We start from the raw sequence: 24,920 nt of genomic DNA, 5'->3' as shown, positions 1-24,920 counted from the left end.
CAAGGCCAGAGAGGAGTCGGTAGAAGACGGAAAGACCACCAACCTGCCTGCGGTGATTGAGTGAGAGGCCCTTGGAGTTAGCTTCATCGTGGGAGATTCCAATGATTCTGAATGCTTTGCTTTCAACAGCGTGAAGACGAGCTAGGTGTGAGGCAGGAGCACCAGCCCAGAGGGGAGAGGAGTATTCCATTGAGCTGTGGATGAAAGCCTTGTACGTGGTGAGGAGCTCAGGTGTGCCAAGGAAGGACTTCGCACGACGGAGGATGCCCAGTCGGCGACTGGCTTTGGAGGCCAGATTTGAAATGTGTTTTTCCCAGGAAAGATCATGGCAGATAGTGAGACCCAAAAGTTTGAGTGACAGAACTTCTTGGAGAGGATTATTCAGAAAGTAGATGTGAGGGTTGTCCAGTCGGTCTTTTCGGAGAGACATCGTAAGAGTGTGAGATTTGTCAGGATTGAAAGACATGTTGTTGGAGGTATTGACTTATATAGGGTTGGTTTTCTAAGGCTTATATCAAAATATTAACTTATCTATCTATAATTCCAGTAATCTCTGTGTGTGTGTTTGTCTGTGTGTATGTCTGTGTGTGTGTCTGTGACCGCTGTTTCTCGACAACCACGGGTCCGATATACTTTAAACTTGCCAGGTATATTGCTGGGGACCCGAGGATGTGCCTTTTCAAGGTTTCATATTAATCGGAGAAGTAGTTACCGAGCTATGTCCAAAAAACGATTCAACCAATCAGAGAGCAGCGAGTTATCACGTGTGCCGAACATGCCGAACAGACTCTGCCTCGGACGGCACATTTGAGAGCGTATTCATTTATTTCACGTTGGCAAACTATGTTGCCGCTGTCAGGGAATTTACTGGGGGACTCACAGGACTCCAAAGACCGGACACAGGTTACAAAAGGTCTCGTTTATTAAACTGTATTCACTTCATCCAATTACCAAAATGATACCGCATAATATAATGGATCAGGTTAACTCTTTTCGCTGGTCCTTCTCTCCATCCGACACTCCCGTTCGGTCAGCGCTTCACGTAGCAAGTACTCGTTCATTCCATCGTTCCGTCGGGCAGGGCTTCTGAGGACAAGTGTACTTTACTCAACGTTTGCTCTCGTTATATCGCCAAACTGGACTTAATCTCCTCTCCGCTAATGTCCCGAGGTCATGCATCGCACCGAGTCCTGGCATCAGCTCGCTCCCCTCCTGCTGTGTAAATGGAAATCACAGCAGGGGGGGGTGCTCTAGCCTGGGGCCTTGACCAGGTGTTTCAAGAGATTACATTGTTCATACACATAAAATGTATCTGCTTTGTTACCAGGTTAATTAATAAGTTACCAGGGCCAATCAATATGTTACACTGAGTTACACTTCCACAATTCCCTCATCTTTTTGTTTTTGTTTATATTAACCATTAATCTAAACATCAATATAAGTAAACAATCAATCACTACTAGTAAACATCATTACAAGTATAAGTAAATAATCAATCACTTTGGTAATCAAATTCCCTTAGGCATACACCGTCATCCTGCAAGAATCACAAAACATTTCGTTGGTCATTGACTTCTTCCATATCGTTCAATCTATTGCATTTGCATCACAAATATATTTTCAAAACAACACTTCACCATCACCAAGATACAACAATTTCACTTCATTTTCAAGTTTTGTACAGCATCTGCACCATCTGGCAAAAAACGTTTGCCTCCACACAAATGTTGACTTTGTTTGAAAGGAAGGGCTGATCACTTGTGTTTGAATCCAGGTATGAAGCATTTTCTCCTAATATCTTCATAGCTCCTGCACTACTTCGTGTAGGATTTCGCTGTTGTGGTAACACTGCGGAGTCATAGACTGACCCTTCTCTCCATGTAGCATTCTTGCCACTTTTTGCTGTGAACCATGATTGGCCAGCAAGATGTGGAACAGGGATGCCGGATGCATCCACACTGATGTTGGGACCATGGTGTTCAGGTCATTCATGGTCCTTACCAGGAGCAACCAGCAGAATCGTGCACAGCTGTTGTGACAAGGGCACAGCCGTTTTTGCAGCTCCATGCTGGTTCCCCGGACGTTGGTGAAGTAATAACATATGTCCCCGCATTTCACAGAGGTTGCAGGTAAAATGTCGTTGTCCTGCAACTTCTGATGTGGTGAATGTTCGAAGTCTTCGAACAAGAGTAAGTGATCGCCTTTCTTTCATATGTTGCAGTGTGATCCAGGCAAATGGTCACATAAATTTCCTTGGTGAAGGTAAGCATTCATCTCCAAGTTACACGGGAGAATGTCTTCATCATTCTTTGAGAAAGAGGGTGTATGCCACGATTAACTTCATTTTTTTAGTCACAAATTTTCTTTCTCGAACTTCTTCCCAATTCCGTTAGCAATCCCTCCAAAATGTGATCTCGTCTTATCTTTATGCTCAGTCATATCTGAATCTGCTTTCCGCACACACTGAATCAGATAGGGTACATCTTACCATGAAATCAGCATAATCATGTATATCTTCCGACAGTTTCACATTCAACAATTTGTTGTTTTTCCTTAACTCAAAAAGTTATATTCATTTATATGCGTCACACAAATAATATTCAATCAGGTATGTATTTTATTACTAAACTAAGAATAGCATTGTATATGATTACAATCACAAACGGGAATACCTAATTCCCAACAACAATTTTTCCAAACCAACAAATTAAGCATAATGTATTATTACCATAATTCCTCTCCACTTTTTCTTTTCCCTCTTTTTTTTTTTTTTTTTTTTTTTTTTTTTTCTAACAGTGTGTCACTCGTGGTGATATGAGTTCATTGATATTGTAATTGACACAACTCATAACATTGTCGTTATGCCATTATCTTAATTCTACTGTATTCATTTGCAACATCACTTGATTTAGTCTTTTAATCTCAGTATTTATGTCGCCATAAAAGTCTTCCTTTTCTGGTTCCACATTTCTTTCCTCATTTGTCACTTCATGCGTTATCATCGTGTTGTTGGTTACCATATTCAAACACACCGTCACTAAGGCTTTCAAGCAAGCCACCACTAAAACAATTGCCAATATAACTACTAAACCAACAAACAAATATTGGAGTATCTTAGCTACCACCCCTCCAAATGTGTTTCCCAACCATGCAAAGGCACCCCCTTTTATATAATCGTGGTATCTTGCTCCCTCTTGTCTGATTGTATCGGCTATGTTATAAATTTCTTCTGACTCATCAGGTATGTACGTACAGCAATCTGTACCGATGACTGCACATGTACCTCCTTTTTCTGCTAACAGCATATCTAATGCCATACGATTTTGCAATGCCATCGTTCTTGTTGCTGCCAGCTCTCTTGTAAGTTTTTCCAATCCACTAGCTGTTTTATTTGCCAACTTCTCCATAGCCAATGCCATGTGCCTGAGTTCTCGCCCTGCCTTCCAGGTTCCATAAAATGGAAATATTACCATTCCAATCCATTCCCCCATGCTAATAGTTCTTCTCTGCCTAGAATGCAGGATATGCGTTGGTGACTTTGTTAACAGGCGCATGTGTGGAAGCACAAACCCCAGAAAACATGTTCCGAACCATCCCGAGGGAAGATACGGATATGCCTTGTGTCCACATATAAAATACGTATTATTATATGTCCATGTGTTGTCCATTCCCCACATACCTTCCCAATATAAAGCTAAACCCTTCGTGCCATTTGGTCCTAGTGGGACAGGTGTTCTCATCCAGCCTTCTTCGTGACCATAATTGTGGCATTTAGAGGTTCCCATAGACCTGTTATGCGTAGGCGTTTGGGGTCTGGTGATACACATTAATCCTGTTATTTGCTGCTGGACGGTCATGTAAGAGGGCATTTTGTTCTTATCATATGTAGGTCTATAACTGTCCTCAAATTGGTTACAATTATATCCCCCTTTCTTCCATCCCTCTTCCCCGGACAGTTGGCCGTTAAAATCTGATGCTATCAGGGTGTGAGGGAAGCGGCTACATAATTCCGCCCAACCAAAAGGAACTGCCTCCAATGGTACTCCGATCTCACTAGAATGCGGCATTTGTGTACATATCCAACAATTACTTTCATTTGCTATAGCAGCCCTTGTATGGGCTAAATGTAAAAAAGTATTAATCCCGTGTAATCCATCGGATTCTAAAGGTGTGTCTTTATCCTTCATCAAACTTCTCTTCTGCTTTTGTCGTTCCGCATGATCATGTATCTGTGTATCATTTGCTGGTGTTGCGTTTTGTTCCCTCATTACCCCAAAATAATCCATACAACACAGAGTCCCCACTACCAGAGAACCCATTCCTAGGATAAATATCACCATTTTCAAGGAGTATCTGAAGTAGAAGTCTCTGGTTTCCCTTGATTGGTCGGCTTGTCTTGATACGGTGTTTCCCTTTGTCCCACCTGTATCCATCTGTAAAACATGTGAGCTACCCCTTGTATATGTCCGTACCTATAACATAATTACATGGCAATAAAATTCAACATCGTAACTAACAAACTTCCTAACAGGTTAATGAAAGAAAATCCCTAAAAAATTCCTTATTATTTAACATAAGTCTGATTATTTGCCTTTCCCTGATTCCCTTATATCCCGGGGTCCACCTAACTCCCTTGATCATGAGTGTAATTGTGCTACATTATCACTGATGCTGTACTAATATCAGTAGGTAATTGTATGTCATGTAGGCAAATAAATGTCACTAACTCAAGTAGGACTACTATATGATGAAATAAATCAATCACTACAAGGGGCGTTAAAATGTAATTCAAATGAATGTAAATCACGAGTATCATTTATCCGCCACTGAATGTTCTGCTGGGCTGCTAGGTGCAGCCTCGTTTTCTGTGGGGCCATCCACTTTAGCACCATGTGCTCGCTTGCAATGAGAGGCATGAATCCAACTTGGTCTGCCTTGGCATTTTACTGCAGTATGCGTTGTCAACAGCACCTGATGTGGTCCTGACCATCGTGGTGTCAACGCAGTTTTTCGTTTGAAAATTTTGATGTACACATAATCTCCAGGTTGAAAAGAATGACACTCATTCTCTGCAGGTTCTGGTAAAGCTTCCTTCACCTGGGAATGAAACATCTTCACGATTTTGGTCAATTCAATACAGAAAGAGTACATCAAATCATCCATCTGGTGAATATCCATCTCCTTTATCATCAGGGGAGGTGAATGAGGTACCCGCATTGGTCTCCCCATCAAGATTTCATGCGGGGATAATCCCGTTCTCCTATTGGGAGTAGCCCTCATTGCGAGGAGTGCAAGTGGAATGGCATCTGGCCATTTCAAGTTAGTGTCCGCACAGATTTTGGCCAGCTTGTTCTTTATTACTCCGTTGTGTCGTTCCACTGCTCCCGCCGATTGGGGGTGATAAGGACAGTGAAGATGAAGGTTTATCTGCATTGTCTTACCCAATTCCTTAATAACATCTGCTGTGAAATGCGTACCCTGATCAGAAGAAATCCTGCAAGGAACTCCAAAGCGACATATGAAGTCCTTCAACAGAATCTTCACCACTGTTTTGGCATCTGCATGTCGACAAGGGTAAGCTTCTACCCATTTTGTAAACATGTCTACAATCACTAAGACAAACTGAAATCCAGCGCACTTTTCCATTTGGATAAAATCCATCTGTAAATGTACAAACGGACCTGTCGGTGCGGGATGAGCTCCTGGTGTAGTCTTTTCACCTTTGCCTGGATTATACGTCTGACAAACCTGACATGTAGCACAACATTGCTCTGCCACACGTGTAAACCCAGGTGCATACCATTGTTTTAACACTGATGCACACATTCCTCCTTTACCTGTATGACTCACTCCATGAGCCAGACGAGCAATCCATGGCAACAATTGGCGAGGGGCGACAACACGTCCATCAGGAGTAGTCCATAATTTAGATTCTTTGTCAAATGTGCATCCAGTCTGTACCCACACCTCTTTTTCCCGGTCTTCCACCACTTCTTGCATAGCGCTGATGTCTTGCAGCGTCGGGGTATTTTCAGGAACCCTTACAGGTCCCTGTATGATCACCGGGTCTTGTTCCAAATGTGCCGCAAGCTTCGCTGCTTCATCCGCCCTTGCATTTCCCTGTGAGACCTCATCTCTTCCTTGTGTATGGGCCTCACATTTTACCACTGCAATGGCCGATGGTAGAAGGATTGCTTCCAAGAGGCTAGCAATCAACCTCCCGTTTTTTATTTGGCTTCCCGAAGATGTCAAAAATCCTCTCTGTTTCCAGAGAGCACCATAATCATGAACGACCCCATGCGCGTACCTGGAGTCTGTATAAATGGTTACTCTCTGGCTTTCTGCTAAATGACAGGCTCTAGTTAATGCATACAGTTCTGCCTGTTGAGCCGAGTAAGTGTTTGGTAATTTCCCACTCTCCCATGTCTCAGCATTTGTGCATACTGCATATCCTGTCAGTAGTGTACCGTCCAATGCTCTTGATGATGATCCGTCAACATACAGTACCAGATCTGCGTCTGGGATGGGAATGTCCTTCAAGTCAATGCGAGGCACTAGTGCATGTGCCAATACCTCTGCACAATCATGGGGCTCACCATCTTCCTCTGTTGGCAACATAGATGCTGGGTTCAGCGTTGGGCAACGCTGAATGGTGAGGTTTGACGGTGCCAACAATCCTAGTTCATACGTTGTAGCCTTTGATGCTGAAAGGTGCTGTGTTCCTGCCTTCAGCAAAACCGTCGCCAAGGCATGCTCAACAAGGAGAATTAAGGGGCACCCCAGGACTATTGTAGCTGTGGCTTCTACTGCATACGATGCTGTTGCCACTGCTCGCAAGCACTGTGGAAACCCTCGTGCTACTGGATCCAATCGAGTGCTGTGATACGCTATAGGGCGCAGTTTTCCCCCATGTTTTTGCGCCAACACCGATTGGGCAAATCCTCCTTTCTCATGTGAGTAGAGAAAGAAATTTTTCTCATAATCCGGCAGTCCTAAAGCAGGAGCTGATGCTAAGGTATCTTTCAATGTCGTAAAAGCTCGTTCAGCCTCCGGGGTCCATTTCAAAGGAATTGGACTGTTTGGTAAGCTGATGTCCAGCAGAGGGCGAGTCAGTGATGCATAATCAGCAATCCACTGATGGCAAAACCCTGTTGTCCCCAGGAAAGATTTCATCTGCTTGACAGTTGTAGGTTTTGGGAGTGCCCTGATCGCCTTTACACGTTCAGGGCAAAGTCGTCTCGTATCTCCTTTCAGAATATGTCCTAAGTATTTCACCTCTTCCTTACAGAATTGCAACTTATCTCTTGAGGCCTTGTGGCCTTTGTCTGCTAATGCTGTCAGTAGCACAACAGTGTCCTGTTTACATGCTTCCTTTGAAGTCGAGCATATGAGAAGGTCGTCAACATATTGTACCATCACTGAGCCTCCAGGAAACTCAATGTCGCTGAGGTCTTCATGTAGAGCACGTGAAAACAAAGTTGGGCTCTCTGTGTACCCTTGTGGTAGAACAGTCCAAGTGAATTGTGAGCCTTCGTACGTGAACGCGAACAAATAACGCGAATCCTCATGAATGGGTACACTAAAGAACGCCGAACATAAGTCCACCACGGAGTAGAACTTTGTATTGCTTGGAATACTTGACAGTACAGTGATGGGATTAGGGACCACCGGATAGGCTGGGATGACACAATCATTAATTGCTCGAAGATCCTGTACAAATCTCCAGGTAGTCTTGCCTGGCTTCTTCACAGGTAAAATAGGAGTGTTGCACATGCTCACGGTGCGAACTATAACTCCCTGATCCGCCAATGATCGAATCACTGGTGCAATACCAGCTTTTGCCTCTGGTCTCAATGGATATTGGCGCTTTCTAGGCAGTGGCTTAGAATCATCTACTGTGATCCTTACCGGTGCCACACTCTTGATTCGTCCCACATCATTCGGATGCGTTGTCCACAAGCATGTTGGTATTTGATCGAGTGGGTCCGGATCCCCATTGGTGTCGGAGCTGAGTAGGTATAGCCCAACATTTTTAGTGTTAATTGGTTCATCAATCATGATGAAGGTTGAAGAAAGCGCCTGCTCTACAAGCTGCCAGCAAAATCCTTCTCCATCTAAGTCATAAAGTGGGGCTTGTTGAATTTCTCCCATGTATCTCATGTTTTTGCAATCTTTCAAAGTTGCAATCATTGTTCCAACATCTTTTGCTTCATATCCTTGTGCCACCGCTAAGGTGACGTGTGGGGTTGTTGTTTCTGGTTGATTCCACAGGAGTTGTTGATCTGGCGTCAAAGACACTGACATGCCAATTCCCTGTTCTCCTACCCACAGTGATGTTATATGTACATCATACCTTGTGTCCAGGTATCTAGAAACGTTCTCTGCATAGGACACCTCCTTCCCTATAGGGTCATGACATGTCGTACAGTGAAGATCAGTCTGCCATTTCAGAGAATCCATCAAGTGGCTGTCTACCCACTCCTGTACTTTGGGCATTGCAACCTTCAATGTCATAAAACTATGGTACAAAAGTTCTGCCTTTTGTGTATCATTGATTTCCCATCGATGTGTTCTTGGTTCTATTGCGCTTTGTAGCATATCAATGACGAAGTCGTGGGAATGTTCTGGCATTTCTAGATACACTCCGTTTTTCTTACATATGACAGTACAGTTCAATTTGCACAATAAATCTCTTCCCATCAAATTTACTGGAACGCCCGATGCCACAAGAAAGGCATGTTGTGCAGTCAATGGGCCAAGTTGGACACGCAATTCCTTTGTGACAGGCGTATGTATGGGAACCCCTGATACTCCTACCACCGTCGTATAGTGTTTTGACAATGGTATATTGGGAAAATCTGCTCGACGCAACGTGGAACGAGTGGCTCCCGTATCAACTAGGAAAGGAGCCTTGCGTCCGCCTATTGTCAAACTAACATTTGGTTCCTGTGCAGCCGACCTTGAAATTAACGGAAGTGCTGCCACTTGGTCATTCTGGTCTAGTCAGAAGGGCGTTTCAGACCATCTATTCTGCTGAGGTCCTCCCTTAATTGGGGCGTTCTTCAATGGAGCCCTATATGTTGGCTGAGGTGGTGGTAGTTGGTAGTGTCCCTGTCCTTGGTTTCTTTGTCCTTGGTTTCTTTGTCCTTGGTTTCTTTGTCCTTGGTTTCCCTGTCGAAATTGTCTTCTGCTCAGATATGGGCATCTCCTTATCCAGTGTCCCATCTCTCCACAGTTGAAGCACCGGCTTCTGTCGTTACCTGCTCTGTCCACTTGTTGACTTGTCTCTCTGGGCTGCATGTCTGGGTCTTTGGGTTGCCATTCTGACCTCTGGTTATCTCCTGATTCATAGTTGTTGTCTGTTGCATTGTTACGTTGTTGCATAGAAAACCTATTGCGTTGGTTCGTAATCATCAGGGCTTGTGTCTGTAGTTGCATCAATTTTTCGGCATTTATAGCACTGTTCCTGGCCTGAATTCGCTGATGATGCAAAGCATAATTCAATATTTCTTACATCGGCTTGCCTTCCCAAGCAATACACTGTCTTTCCACTTCACTCTTCAATTTCGGCAACAGACCATTAATAAAAAGGGGTTTTAGGGCATTGTCGATTTGTGCCCGGTCTATTCCCGAATATAGTCGAAAAACATCTCGCAATCTGTCTAAATAATCACTAGCATCCTCTCCTGTTTTCTGTTTGCACGTAACCACTTTATTCCAATCAGTCACGGGCGGCAATTTTTGTATGGCCTCTATTAATTTATTTATCTGTGTCATTTTAGCCTCCGTGGGTATGTCTAATTCTCCATTTACTGCATGTACCCAGTTTGCCTCACTCATTAATGTCTTCAAAGTGGTGGTATTTGGAATTACCCACTTTAAGAGTATTTCCATGTCTCTTATAGTCGGCAATTGCGTTTCCACAATCAATCGTAGCTCTTCTGCGAATTGAAGTGGATCTGTTTTGATTGATGGCATATCGCTCTGTAATGCCTTCAATTGGTGTATTTGCCAAGGTCTATACATCAAATCTGGGCGTTCCTCATTTGCCCCTGGAAATTGCCGTTGCGGGAAATTCATAACGCCACATTGTTCAAAACCTTCCTGTGGGAGAGTCAAGTTTTGAATGTTCATTGGCAAATCATATTGATCGTTGGATAGATTGGCATTCATCACAGGGCCCTTACTCCTTGTATGGTGCAATGGGGAGTATGTTGAAGTTGTTGCAGCTGGTTGTATCGCTTGCCCACTTTGAGTCGGTTCCTGTCCTCCAGTTGCACCCTCTGGGGTAGTCACCTCAACTGGGGCACTGCTTTCACCTGTCTTCTGTCGGCTAGAGCCAATCGTTTCACTCTGTACTGGCCCTTCGGCAGGTAGAGGTACGGGTGCCTGTACTTCCTGTGGCTGATATACAATATGTCGCCGATAGGGTGGAGGAGTTTCCTCTTCTAGTTCATTTATCTCATATGACCTTGCGTCTGGGTACAATCTGGACTGGGATCGCTTTCCATTGCTAACTTCAAGAGGCATTTGAGTGGATACCTTTTCCAACCTATGTTGTATCTGCTTCATTTCTTTCTTCACACCCCCCATTTTCGTTTTGGTCTCCCTGTCTCTAGACTCGATGTCCCAGTAATAAAATGGTTTCCAATCCACCTTCAACTTCTGTCTGTCTCTTGCTTCTAATTCTTCTCTGAGTGTTTCCAATGTGTTCCTGTCAAACGTGCCATCCTTGGGGAATTCCTTCTTTCTCCCTTTTGTCCATTCATGCCAAGATTCCAAATCTTTAAGTGAATGTGGACCATATTGCTGATACATGTGGTTGACGCAAGCGCCTCTTTGGGACAAGTCTAGCTGACCTTGTTTACCCTTGCAGACTCCATTTCCCATTTTGCCTGTATGTGAATAACACTCAATATTCCCTCAATGTACCAGGTAGATTACTAGGATCTGCGCTTTGGAATGCACCTGTACACACCTATACTATATGTCCTATAAATAAATCTACTGGAGTTTGTTCCACCTTTTATCAAAGTAGCGTTGGATGCGTTGTAGCTTGTTCCAGGTTCCTCTAAAGCTTCACTCGTACCTCCAGGAAGGATCTCTCCACCTGTTCGCACGGTGATTTCCAGAGAATCTCCCTCAGCTGTGGCTTTTGCACAATCCAATCTCACAGATCAGTATTTGCAGATGAGCCGGAGGGTCAGTATGAAGTGGGTGAATCCTCAGGTGTCCGCTCTGTTTGACGGGGAAATCACACAATGGTAACCGCACATATATATCTGTATATAAACTCACCACCTTGCTCAATTTTCCCAGGTTGTCTCCACATTGATAATATCTCGCAAAGATATCAAAGCTTCTTTCTTGAGACCGCATTTTCATCAATCAAACAATCAATATATTCAATTCAATTTATTCAGTTCAATTTATGCAATTAAATTCAATCAATTAGATTCAATCAATTAACAATTCAATCAATTATTCAATTTCAATTAATTCATCAATATTCATCAATAAATCAAATTAATCATTTTGAATGACTCCTTGCATAAGCCCTTTCCCCAATGATGTCAGGACAGGTCCATCCATTGACTGAGATCGACTCATCGGTCGTCACCTCTGGTTCGTACCTCATGTCAATTGATGAATCACCGTCCTGTCCTAGGGTCATATCTGACATATTTCCCCATTTTGCCTGGTCTCCACAAATTTTCTTTGCAACCACTAAAGGCAACTCATCCTTCATTCGTGAGACAGCCAAAATGGATGGCAGATATTAAAGTTCATTGGAAAAAATATCTCATCATTTTTTTTCTTTAATAGTACCCAAAATCTCTTGGCAATTTAAATTTCGTAAAACTACTGAAATAAGACTGTAAAATTCCTTCAATCATGCTAAATTTTGAAGCTCCATTGCTTGTAACACCCAATTTATCCCATAGGGCTTGAAAGTTCTTTCCCAAGTTCATGCAGCATTCTGCATTTGAACCCTATGATATCATTCATAATAATCATCATGATTTTATAGTCATGGTCCTATCATAATCATCTATTTAAACGAACATTTCCTTTATCACCACAGCTATGTGGTATAATCAACAATAGAATAAAACTGTACATAGCAACAGGCTACCTCATGGCCACTTAGTATACCTATTGACAATAAGTCATAACAATATCGAATAATCACTGAACAATTCAAAAATCGCTTCCCCTGCTCCAGCCGCAGCATCCGTGATATTTGTTTGCTCATTCACTATTCCCGATTCGTCATCAAGGATCTCCATCATCACACAGCGTACTTAATTCCGCATTCTAATGAGAATTCAACAGGATTTTACGACTCAAAGGAAAAGAACGAGCAGACCTTTTGCAGGATGATCGTTACAAAAATCGTTACATATATTAAAGTATTTATGATGTCGACAAATCATATCTTAATTCTTACAAGATTTTGGTTCTTTGAATAAATCACAGCACCGGGAGAACCAGCTCCAAAAATGGATCTTTGTGTTTATTCAGCACCCTAGTAATTGGTTCTTTGTGTACTAATTACACAGCACCCAGGCCCCGCTCATATGGATCTTTGTGCAGCGCTACACAGCACCTGAGCAAAAGGGGTTTCATCTACATTTTCCCTATCTGGTGTACCATCCGTGATATTTGTCTGCTCATTCACTATTCCTGATTCGTCATCAAGGATCTCCATCATCACACAGCGTACTTAATTCCGCTTTTTAATGAGAATTCAACAGGAATTTACGACTCAAAGGAAAAGAACGAGCAGACCTTTTGCAGGACGATAACTGGAATTAGTCGTGAAAATATATCCAAATACACAAAAATACACACCCACACAAATAAACAACATTTATTCCGTTTAACAGAACAAACATTTCCTCTATCATGACATGCATGTCTTCAAAATTATATGCCCAAGGGAAAAAGTAAAATTAATTAAAACTGCGGGCAGTGATGATCCGGGGACCATACCGCTCCATCCTGATTGGACGAGTGCGTGCTAGAGTCGTTAACAACGACAGTCCAGATCCGATTGTTCAAAATTTCAACTCAATCGATCGAAAAATGAACGCAGGGATGCATTTTAAAGGTGCAGTGGCACTAACTGAGTTGCCACGAATATGGCCACGAAATTGCCAATATGGCCATCACAAAATATTTTCCTTAATCAATTGGCTCATAGCATAACCAATCTGCAAGTATTTCATCCGAAGATGTATCTCTCAGGAATTTTAATTAAATAAGTCATTTATAAATCAACGAGTTAATTTATTAAATGATTAATCAATAAATCAATATTTTCCTTGACAGCCACATCACTTGGTCAGTGTCATGTCCAAATATCAGCTTCCTTACTCAAAAGGTGCCTGAGTTAATGTAATGTAATTACTGTAATAAGATTACTGCAATTACTGTAATGATTACTGTAATTACTGTAATTACCGGAACTGTAATTACTGTAATTACCTCAGGTAATTACTGTAATGTAATTACTGTAATGTAATAAGAAATGTAATTAATTAAATAAGTATGGGTTCCAACAACAAGTTCCAACAACAAGTTCCAACAACAAGTTCCAACAGCAAGTTCCAACAACAAGTTCCAACAAGTTCCAACAGCAAGTTCCAACAGCAAGTTCCAACAACAAGTTCCAACAAGTTCCAACAACAAGTTCCAACAGCAAGTTCCAACAACAAGTTCCAACAGCAAGTTCCAACAGCAAGTTCCAACAACAAGTTCCAACAAGTTCCAACAAGTGCCAACAGCAAGTTCCAACAACAAGTTCCAACAACAAGTTCCAACAAGTTCCAACAAGTGCCAACAGCAAGTTCCAACAACAAGTTCCAACAACAAGTTCCAACAAGTTCCAACAGCAAGTTCCAACAACAAGTTCCAACAAGTTCCAACAGCAAGTTCCAACAAGTTCCAACAAGTGCCAACAGCAAGTTCCAACAACAAGTTCCAACAACAAGTTCCAACAAGTTCCAACAGCAAGTTCCAACAACAAGTTCCAACAAGTTCCAACAGCAAGTTCCAACAGCAAGTTCCAACAACAAGTTCCAACAAGTTACAACAACAAGTTCCAACAGCAAGTTCCAACAACAAGTTCCAACAGCAAGTTCCAACAGCAAGTTCCAACAACAAGTTCCAACAACAAGTTCCAACAAGTTCCAACAAGTGCCAACAGCAAGTTCCAACAACAAGTTCCAACAACAAGTTCCAACAAGTTCCAACAAGTGCCAACAGCAAGTTCCAACAACAAGTTCCAACAACAAGTTCCAACAACAAGTTCCAACAAGTTCCAACAACAAGTTCCAACAGCAAGTTCCAACAACAAGTTCCAACAGCAAGTTCCAACAACAAGTTCCAACAAGTTCCAACAAGTGCCAACAGCAAGTTCCAACAACAAGTTCCAACAACAAGTTCCAACAAGTTCCAACAACAAGTTCCAACAGCAAGTTCCAACAACAAGTTCCAACAACAAGTTCCAACAAGTTCCAACAGCAAGTTCCAACAGCAAGTTCCAACAACAAGTTCCAACAAGTTCCAACAAGTGCCAACAGCAAGTTCCAACAACAAGTTCCAACAACAAGTTCCAACAACAAGTTCCAACAAGTTCCAACAACAAGTTCCAACAGCAAGTTCCAACAACAAGTTCCAACAGCAAGTTCCAACAACAAGTTCCAACAAGTTCCAACATCAAGTTCCAACAGCAAGTTCCAACAACAAGTTCCAACAAGTTCCAACAAGTGCCAACAGCAAGTTCCAACAACAAGTTCCAACAACAAGTTCCAACAAGTTCCAACAACAAGTTCCAACAGCAAGTTCCAACAACAAGTTCCAACAACAAGTTCCAACAAGTTCCAACAGCAAGTTCCAACAGCAAGTTCCAACAACAAGTTCCAACAAGTTCCAACAAGTGCCAACAGCAAGTTCCAACAACAAGTTCCAACAACAAGTTCCAACAAGTTCCAACAAGTGCCAACAGCAAGTTCCAACAACAAGTTTGAAACCACGTGGCAGTAACGACCACAGAACCACCCTCCTATTTGCATGGAATGGTTTGGTCCATTCGCAAAGCCAAAACGAACGACCACAGAACCACCCTCCTATTTACATGCAATGGTTCGGTCCATTCGCAAAGCCAAAACGAACGACCACAGAACCACCCTCCTATTTGCATGGAATGGTTTGGTCCATTCGCAAAGCCAAAACGAACGACCACAGAACCACCCTCCTATTTACATGCAATGGTTCGGTCCATTCGCAAAGCCAAAACGAACGACCTGCGAGTACGGTGACCATACCTTGGGACCCCCTTGTCCGATTAATTTCAAACCTTGACAAATTTTCCATTCCTTCCCTTCCTGATCTTTCGTGGCATCTCTGCCATTTAAAATCCCATATTTTGTGAGCGTGCCGAATCAGTAAGCATCACCCCTTCTATGAGCCTCGACCAGAGGGTGGTTGTTACTCACAAACACCATTTCCTGTAATTATCTCTCACTAGGGCATGCCCGTACTATATATATATCTAAAATTATATCCCCCGCCGAGCAAGTCGCTGGCTCCAAGTCGAGTGCTTTGAACAAAAAAAAGAAGTACTCTAAACGGTGGTTTTTTATTCAACCGTGAAGCATGTCTCAAAGGCTTCTTGATGGACCTGGACAAAATTTGATGCAATTTTTTTCTCAATCGCCATCTTTCATCATAATTCTGGACCGGCATGAGGGTGGGTTGTCTGTCATGAATTTATAGGCATGGCGGGAAAACTGAAAAAAATTATTTATTTAAAACGGGTGTACACGATTGTACACGTGTACGGACGGACCTTACCGAACCGGCAAACAAGTCGCTTCATGTACATCAGTGGTGCGTTTCTTCGTGGCGCGTGTCAGAAGAATTACACAGCGCAGGAAAAATACGTATTTACAGAAATCGTTAAAAAAAAAAAAAAACTCGGATAATCGCTAAAATCGTTGTGGCCGGTGTACCATATTGGAAATATATATATATATAAATATAATTCCGTTTCCCGGTTCCCTGTCGCTCGCCGAGCGCCGATCAAGTCAAGTGCTTCGAACAAGTGCAAAAAAAAGTAGTACTTTATCCGTGTGCTGGTGGGTAAACGAGTGTACCGGCCTTACACGTCCTGGAAGCAAGCGGTCGCAAGGTGCACACTTGCTTCGTTTGCTTCCAGGTTACAGTAAGGCCCTTTAATAACCAGCGCAAAAATACGTATTTACAGAAATCATTTAGAAAAAACGAATAAATTGCTACAGTCGTTTATCGAAATCCCATTCGTGATGGCTCACGCCACCTATATCGCGGCATCGGTGCGCAAAGAAGCCCCAGTCCACCTGCTCCCCCATGTATGTACCCATAACTTCCAAGTTCGTAAATCATATTGGACAAGACAAGACACACTCACCTTTTAAAGAAGACTTGCTTGTACAATTGATCGCAGCGGTGCCTCCAAGATTGTCAGGGAATTTACTGGGGGACTCACAGGACTCCAAAGACCGGACACAGGTTACAAAAGGTCTCGTTTATTAAACTGTATTCACTTCATCCAATTACCAAAATGATACCGCATAATATAATGGATCAGGTTAACTCTTTTCGCTGGTCCTTCTCTCCATCCGACACTCCCGTTCGGTCAGCGCTTCACGTAGCAAGTACTCGTTCATTCCATCGTTCCGTCGGGCAGGGCTTCTGAGGACAAGTGTACTTTACTCAACGTTTGCTCTCGTTATATCGCCAAACTGGACTTAATCTCCTCTCCGCTAATGTCCCGAGGTCATGCATCGCACCGAGTCCTGGCATCAGCTCGCTCCCCTCCTGCTGTGTAAATGGAAATCACAGCAGGGGGCGGGTGCTCTAGCCTGGGGCCTTGACCAGGTGTTTCAAGAGATTACATTGTTCATACACATAAAATGTATCTGCTTTGTTACCAGGTTAATTAATAAGTTACCAGGGCCAATCAATATGTTACACTGAGTTACACTTCCACACCGCTATGTTGGCGTTAAACTATGTTTTAAAACTAATTAAAACTAATTTGCGATTCTTTCGCTTTCCTGCGCGTTTGTGCACGCTATGGCGATTTCTTTACCAAACTCCGCAAGCCGTTCGCTTTGGACCAAACCATTTCATGTAAATAGAGGGGGGGGATTGTCACCGTACTCGCAAGCCGTTCGCTTTGGACCAAACCATTTCATGTAAATAGAGGGGGGGGATTGTCACCGTACTCGCAAGCCGTTCGCTTTGGACCAAACCATTTCATGTAAATAGAGGGGGGAGATTGTCACCGTACTCGCAAGCCGTTCGCTTTGGCTTTGCGAATGGACCACACCATTTCATGTAAATAGAGGGGGGGGGGATATAATTTTAGATATATATATAGTACGGGCATGCCCTAGTATCAAATAAGTCTTTTAAGGTGAAAGCGCGATGACGTCACGCGGCCTTGCCTAGATGTAGGCCGCACCTCATTTTGTCGAATAAAGTGGTATTCGGGTGGTTCCGGTATTTGGGACCGCAGGGACGGAAAGTGCAGGTACGGGGTGCCAGGCACTCCCCAGCCGGCCCGCTCTGAAGGTTCGGATCAGGACACCGGGATTCATTCCGGTCGCCCGGTCGGCCCGGAGGTGGGGGTGCGGGGCCTGTCACGGAACGTCAAAACAAACGGCCTGTCGGGGCCGCCCAAAAGTCGGGCGTGAGGGGCGCATCCACTAATGGAACACCTCTCGCTTCCCAGATCGAGGGCCACGTGGTCAGGAGAACCTCGTCCCTTCTGGTTGCCTTGCCGTCCCACCGTGAGCGCTGGTCAGGGTGCACTTCAAACTAAGCTTAAGTGTCAAGTGTTAAGTTCCTCCTTGCCCTCGCAAGGGAAAGGCTAGGGTCAAGCTCTTCCAAATTTCCAAACACTAGAAATCGGACGTCTCAAATTAATTAAATTAATTTGTTAATACATCTCAGTCGCCCGCGACCTCTCCAGCGCGGGCGTCGAATCAGTCCATTTCCGGTGTGACCGGGCCGAGTATCGGCCCGGCCGTGGCCGAAGCCGTTGATTCCGCCGTAGCACGCTAACGCGTAGGCTCGCGCGTCCCTGGTCCGCCGGGGCTCCGCGGGTGTCCTACCGTGCCCGGCGCCGCTATTCTCTCAAACTTCCGGGAGTAGGTGCCGGTGCCCGGGGACGGAGTTCGCTGTCTAAACATGGTAGCGTTAGGCCAGTGGGACCGCCGGGACCCACGTGCACTCACACGTTGTTCTGCGCGTGGGCGGCAGTATCAGACCGGGGTGCCCAAACGCTCCCCGGCTAAAGTTCATCCTGGAAGCGCCCACATTGTGCGGACAAACCCCACCAAGTCGAGGGCCACGTGGTCAGGAGAACCTCGTCCCTTCTGGTCACACTGTGCCTATCGGCCGGCCTCGAAGACCGAAATTGTGACTATGTCACCCTAAAAATGCTGACAAGATGTCGACATCGATGTCGACATCGACACCGATGTCGACATCGACATCCAAAAATGCCGACAAAAAACTTGCCGACAGATGGCCTCACATTATCCTCAAGCACCCTCTGGTACAATGAAGAATTCATAGTGGATTCTATGATGGTGAGCTGCCCAGGCCCTGATGCAGCAAAGCTGCCCCAAACCATAATATTTCCACCACCATGCTTTACAGTTGGTATCAGATTCTTGTGGTCAAATGCTGTCTTTGGTTTTCGCCAAACATGTCTTCTGGTACTGTGGCCAAGTAGCTCTACCTTTGACTCATCTGTCCAGAGCACATTGTTCCAGAAGTGCTGGTCTTTGCCAAGGTGTTCATTGGCAAACTTTAGTCTTGCCCTGATGTTCTTTCTGGACAGCAAAGGTTTCCTCCTGGCACACCTCCCATGTAGATCAAATTTGTGCAGCCTTTTTCTACTGGTAGACTCGTGCACTTTGACATCCACAGTGGCAAGAGCTACCTGTAGGTCCCATGATGACATTCTGGGGTTCTTAGAGACTTTTTTCAGCATCTTGCGGTCTGCTCTCGGGCTGAACTTGCTGGAGCGGCCTGGCCTGAACAAGTTGGCAGTTGTTTGGAATCTTCTCCACTTGTAGATGATCTTCCGGACAGTCGAATGATTGATTGCAAATTCTTTGGAGATCTTTTTAAATCCCCACCCAGACTCGTAGGCATCTATAACCTTCTTTCTGAAGGGCTCATAGAGCTCTGTTGATCTAGGCATGGTGACGCCGCACACTTCAACAACAAAGAGCAAACCAAACTAAATGTCTGATGTTTAAATAAGACAGGTTCCTCCAAGATCCTCTCTAACTGATGTTCTAATCATTTGCACATGAGCTGGTGCACCTGATTCTAATTTTAGGTGTTTGAAGTAGTGATAAATGTAGGGGTGTACTTACTTTTTCCACATGTGAAATTTGTATTTATGTTTATTTAAATTATACAATGGACTACAAAATGTAAATGTTTCATGATATTTGTTATATTATATCACCTTTATCTATCAATATTGTTGAAATGAAGATCAAATAGCTGTATGTTGAAATATGTTGAAAAAGTCAAAACTTTACATGGGGTGTACTTACTTTTTCATGTGACTGTATATTGTCGTGTCCAGCAGTCTGTTAACAAATGCCACTGGTCAGATAGACTGAGCTAGCTTTTACTCCCTTGGACTGCATGAATTAATGGTGGATTCAAAGTGGGGATTGTAAGAAATACACGAGAACCTTAGCTCTGATTTATCAGGGTTTATTTCCCACCACAATAACAGGGGAGGAATGATCACAATGGCGGGAATGATGGATGGTTGAGGGGGGAAAAGGGGAAACACGTAATTCACAATAAATAATTATTTACAAGACAAATAAATAAATCAAGGGCGTCACACATCAGACTTCAGCACAGACTGGAAAGGGAACGAAAAACTGGGTGAGGCCTTATCTCCTGCGGAGGGGTCCATGCAGATGGCGTCCAAGCAGCCACGAAGCAAATGCCGAAGCAGGCACATGGGCAGGAGAAATGACACAGGCGAAGAAGCAATGAAACAGGCGATCAGGCAACAAAAACAGGCGATCAGGCAAGAACGCGACGATACAGGACAATGAACCTGAGAGACAAGCAGGAGACAAACCAGAAACACGAGGCAGGAACACAAACAGGTGATGAAGCAGTGACACAAACAGGTGGCAAAGCAAGAACACGTACAGGAGATGAAGCAGGAGCATGAACAGGTGAGCTAACCACAAAACCACTCCTCAGACAAGCAAACTCCACACTCCCTGCACCCAACAAACTCTTGTGAGCTCCCCCACCAAACAAACTCCCCACTTTCAAGGCCACAAAAACTCCTCCCCTCTCCCTGTCCTTTTATGACACACCATTTTAAGCCCCTTATCTCTCTTTCCCAAGGCCACACATGGTGCCACACACCCGGGTGTTAACAGAAGGCTTCACATACAATTCCTTCACCTCAAACCCTGACTATTTATTGAACAACGCGCCACATTTTGTATGATGCACATTTAGACAGTACAATAATTAAGCTAACATCTCCCTACTTATCTAATCAATTTGACCTTGTCACATGCCCAACCCCAACCTCTCCTCAATGTCACACATGAGTTCAGGGCCATCTCTCCAGACATGTCTCGAGCTTTTGACATTGTCTGGCATCCCACAATGCTCTCCAAATTCTCTGTCCATGGCCTCGAAGGTCAAGTCCACTCTTGGTTTTTTGACTTCCTCCACTCTCATAGCCAACGCGTGGCCCTCAACAGTAGCCTTTCATTTCTGCCTGCCAAGGCTGGAGTGCCCCAACATGGTTCTCAGCCCAGTCCTATTCCTAATCTTCGTCAATAATTATCTTTCTGACTCTGGAAAAATCTTCTTTATCTCTTTGCTGATGACTCCATCCGTGGCATCCCACATCTTTCTGACTCTGGAAAATCCTCTTTATCTCTTTGCTGATGACTCCACCCGTGGCATCCCACATCCTTCAGATAGACAGGCAGAAGCCTCTTCCCACTCTTCAGAACTTGACAAAATCACAAACTGGTCAAACACTTGGAATATGTATTTTAACATTGAGAAATACCTCTACCCCTCTCTACCCCTCTCTACCCCTCTCTACCCCTCTCTCCCTCTCTCCCTCTCCAAAAGGACCGTATGGCAAACTCTCCCAGGTACTCTCTTAACAACCTTCTCACAGAAGTTCAGTTACTAAAATTATTGGGTCTCACTTGCAGCCATGATCTTTCTTGGGCAAACCACATTGCAAAGTTGGCATGCAAAGCCAGTCACATCAACAAGCACATCAACAAAGCAAAATCGCAGCAGCAGCCTTTTGAGCTCACAGTACAAGTGTTGTAAATAAATAAAGTATTAACAAATATATTATACAAGTTGAAGTTGGTGCACCTCGAACGTGTTGCAGAGTATGGACCATACAGTGCGGTCCAATTGTCCAAAGCGTCATGCACTGCTACAGACAAACGGCCTGAAACAGTATATAATAAAATGCACACAAGGACAAAATTATTATTCATCCGTGTCATTTACCTGAATATTTTACTGAGAAAACCAAATGGTCACTTTTATTTAGCTGTATGATCGAAAATAAAGGAGAAAGCAGGATGTTTGGACCAATCGAGTCAATTCACACCCTCGACTGTTGAATACTATTTTTTCCATAAGATTTGAAAAAAATACGTGAGAAGATGGTTACTATTTTTTTTTGACAAATATGACACAAACCCATTTCTTTGTAACGCACATTTCTGGTTAATAACCATTTTCTGTAAAGTTTGAAACTGTACCATTAACAGCGGTAAATGATGTTTTGTTTCTGGCAAGAAAAGCAAAATCAGCTTCTTGGTTTAAATGTAACGATGAGGAAATGAGGATGAGCTGATGAGGGTTTCACTGTAGTGTTTCAAAAAAAATTACAGGAGAAGCTCGGGCCCCTCAATGGACCCGGGACCTGAGGCAGTGACCCCCCAACCCCCAGCCCCCCCCCGACCCACCCTCTCTACACCCCTGGGTATCCTCCATTGTGCAAAGTCCTTGCTTGGCACACCTGAACTCTGGTCCACCTACAAAGCTTTCAACCACAGCTTGATGGAGTACTGCTCTCCGCTCTGGGATGGCACCCCTGCCTTGCTCCTTACTCAGCTTGACGTCATGAAAACCAAGGCGTTCAAGATTATTGGAATCTCCTGTGGTGAAGCTGGTCTACGGGCTGATCACTTTGCTATCACAGACAGGTGAGTGGTCTCTTTGTCTTATTCCTCCTCCTTTCTGGTCTTGCACCCTCTGCCCTCTCTATTCTTTCTCCTCCCCTACCTCTTCCCCCAAGTTATCTGCAGGGCGCACGTGGTCCACCAGCGACCCTCTTCTAGTGAAACACACAAAATCCAGAATCACTGCTCACCTCCACTTATTTGTTCCTCTTTTCCCATCTGTGAGACCAACTTCCACATTCTCTTTAATCTCAAATCTTCCCTCCACATCTTCAAAACAACTGTTCACTACTAACTCAGATCATCCCCTCTCCAAAACCATGATCTTTTCTATACTTGATAAACCGCTAAACCACCCCCTTCCAAATTTTGCTTCTGTATCCACCTTATCCACCCATTGCATTGTCTCCTACCTCTCAACTTTACACCCATCCATTGTTGTCAGTTTCCATTTATTTCCTCCCTTGGACCTGCTGTTGACATTTCCTCCTCCTCTTTCTACTGTTTCTTTTGTTATGTTGCATCATGATCCGTTCCATGTTCTAGCTCTTCCTCGAGCTTTGACTCTGTATAACTCTGCAAAGACAAATGCCCTCAATTTTATTCTACAGTGTATGAAGCTATGGCGGAGAAGCTTGTCCAACTAATCAAAATGCAGGAAAGACACAATACGAGATCAGTGTACTTTTACATGCATTTCAAGGACATTCTGGTGTTGATGGACAAAACAACATGCAGGATATGGAATTTGAACCTGGGATCCATCCATCATGAGCTATCTGCTTAGATGGGAAACACAAAATGGGCCAACCTGAATCCCAGCTCTCTCTCTCTCATTGTGATTTAAACGTAAAAACTGCAAAGTAATTGCAGAATATAACAGGTATGAGATGAGAGAGAAAAACCATTGTTGTGTCATAAACTATGGTGAGCAATCGTACTCCTCCAGTCCACTTCTGAAAAATGGGGTTTCACATTCCCCCCCTACCTCTCCCCATCCCTCAGTCGCCCTCATAGATTACTATTCTTAGTAATTTAAGGAGATATTTCTCTCATGGGGAATGGGATCCGTGAATCTTACTGTAGAAAGTTGCAATCCGTTACTTGGTTGGGGCTTTCTATACCTTCTGATACATCTTTCCGATTTGTCATACCAAAGCGGCCATTATATACGAGTATAATGATGCTACTGATGATGGTTAAGTATGCAAATGAGGCATCTAACTTCGCTTTGCTTCCTGGTTCAGGTTTTGTGCTGTCACACAGCATATAAAGTTGAGCTGACCTCTCCTGAGCTGACCATATAGCAAATCAGGACTTCAAAGCCAACTGGGAATACCATTATGCTGCTTCAATACAGGTCATTCCTTGAAAGGTCAAAAATACTCAGGTTGCAATCCACCCCATCAACCACTTCATCCCCCAAACTCAACCCTCTTACTTGCAGGTTATTGTGTTTCCTCCTCTCTTCTTTACCTCCGCCACCAAAGGTGGATGGAGGTTATGTTTTCACCCCTGTCTGACTTTCTGTCCTGTTTGTTTGTCTGTCTGTCGGATTGTGAACAAGATATCTCAAACAGTTGTGGACGGATTAGGACGAAACTTGGCAGAGATGTAGCGGATGTGACAAGGACGAAATGATTAGATTTTGGTGAAGATTCGGATCCGGCTACTAGAATTTTAAAAGTGATTCTTCACCATTGGGAGATCGGGCCAAAAACGATACATGGCAGGATATCTCAAAAAGTTGAGGTTGGATTTGGACGAAACTTGTTGGACAGGTTGTGTGTGTGACAAGGACGATTCGATTCAATTTTGGTGAAGAATGTTTCTACATTATATAATTTCTGTTTCGTGATTTTCTGGTATATTCTGAGATACAAAACGTAAACTGTTCACTAGGTGGAGGTTTGCTCTCTACCGAGAGCCGTTCTAGTTTACTATTCATTCTTTCCCTTGCTTGTTGTATCCACCTGTTTCCCCACTGTCAGTTTGCTGCCTGTTTGTCCTTTAGCTGTCACCTCACTCTTCAATATGAGCCTAGATTTTGCATACAAAAAAAACTAAATAAATAGAAAGACAGTGTTTGGGAGGCATATTTCTCAAAAATAATAACAAAGGAAAATGAAATAAAAAATATATTGATGTATAAATAGTAAATACATTTATATATATATTTATATAATTGTAGAATAATTCTGCAATCATTTTTGTGACATTCATTTGAAAGAACAGTGCTTTTTTCTAAAAGCTAAGTGTTGGTACCTCTCTCATCAGCCATGGGAGTTCAGCAAAGGTCTTCTGTGACTCCATGGGACTGACTCAATCTGTGATATTTCCATCCCAGATTTCTTCCAATGGCAAATACTCCCTTCTGGACTTGTTGATGACAAACTTTCCGACTCTTGCAAATTTCTTCTGCTCTTCCTCTGCTCCAATTGGTTCATCTGAACATTATGCTTTTGAAAGTTAACATCTCTCTGGCTATTCTCATCGAGCTGCCTCAATGCCGGCGAGTCTGGCATTTCACTCATGGAGATTGGCAGGGATTGCAAGCAGCCATCTCTCTTCAGGACTGGTCTCCCATATCTACTGCCCCTGATTTTAACTCAGTCTGGAATTCCTATACAGAAA

The 24,920-nt window shown here is 43.6% G+C and overlaps 1 protein-coding gene and 1 long non-coding RNA gene across 3 annotated transcripts in view; one reads left to right on the top strand and one right to left on the bottom strand.

Moving 5' to 3' along the window:
* The window catches only part of LOC137420942 (fibroblast growth factor receptor-like 1), a 331,836-nt gene that overhangs the window by 125,238 nt on the left and 181,678 nt on the right, over nucleotides 1–24,920 (top strand). The gene's annotated exons all lie outside the window — the stretch shown is intronic.
* On the bottom strand, nucleotides 905–20,354 carry LOC144890700 (uncharacterized). Its single transcript, XR_013622451.1, has 3 exons — nucleotides 19,632–20,354; nucleotides 11,024–11,238; nucleotides 905–4,433 (listed from the first exon to the last, which is right to left on the bottom strand). It is a non-coding gene; the product is annotated as an uncharacterized LOC144890700 (long non-coding RNA).

Source organism: Myxine glutinosa, chromosome 2 (assembly GCF_964187855.1).
Source record: "Myxine glutinosa chromosome 2, kmMyxGlut1.1, whole genome shotgun sequence".
NCBI lineage: Eukaryota > Metazoa > Chordata > Myxini > Myxiniformes > Myxinidae > Myxine > Myxine glutinosa.
Note: the sequence above shows the minus strand (reverse complement) of the source record. Positions and strands in the feature narration are given on the sequence as shown.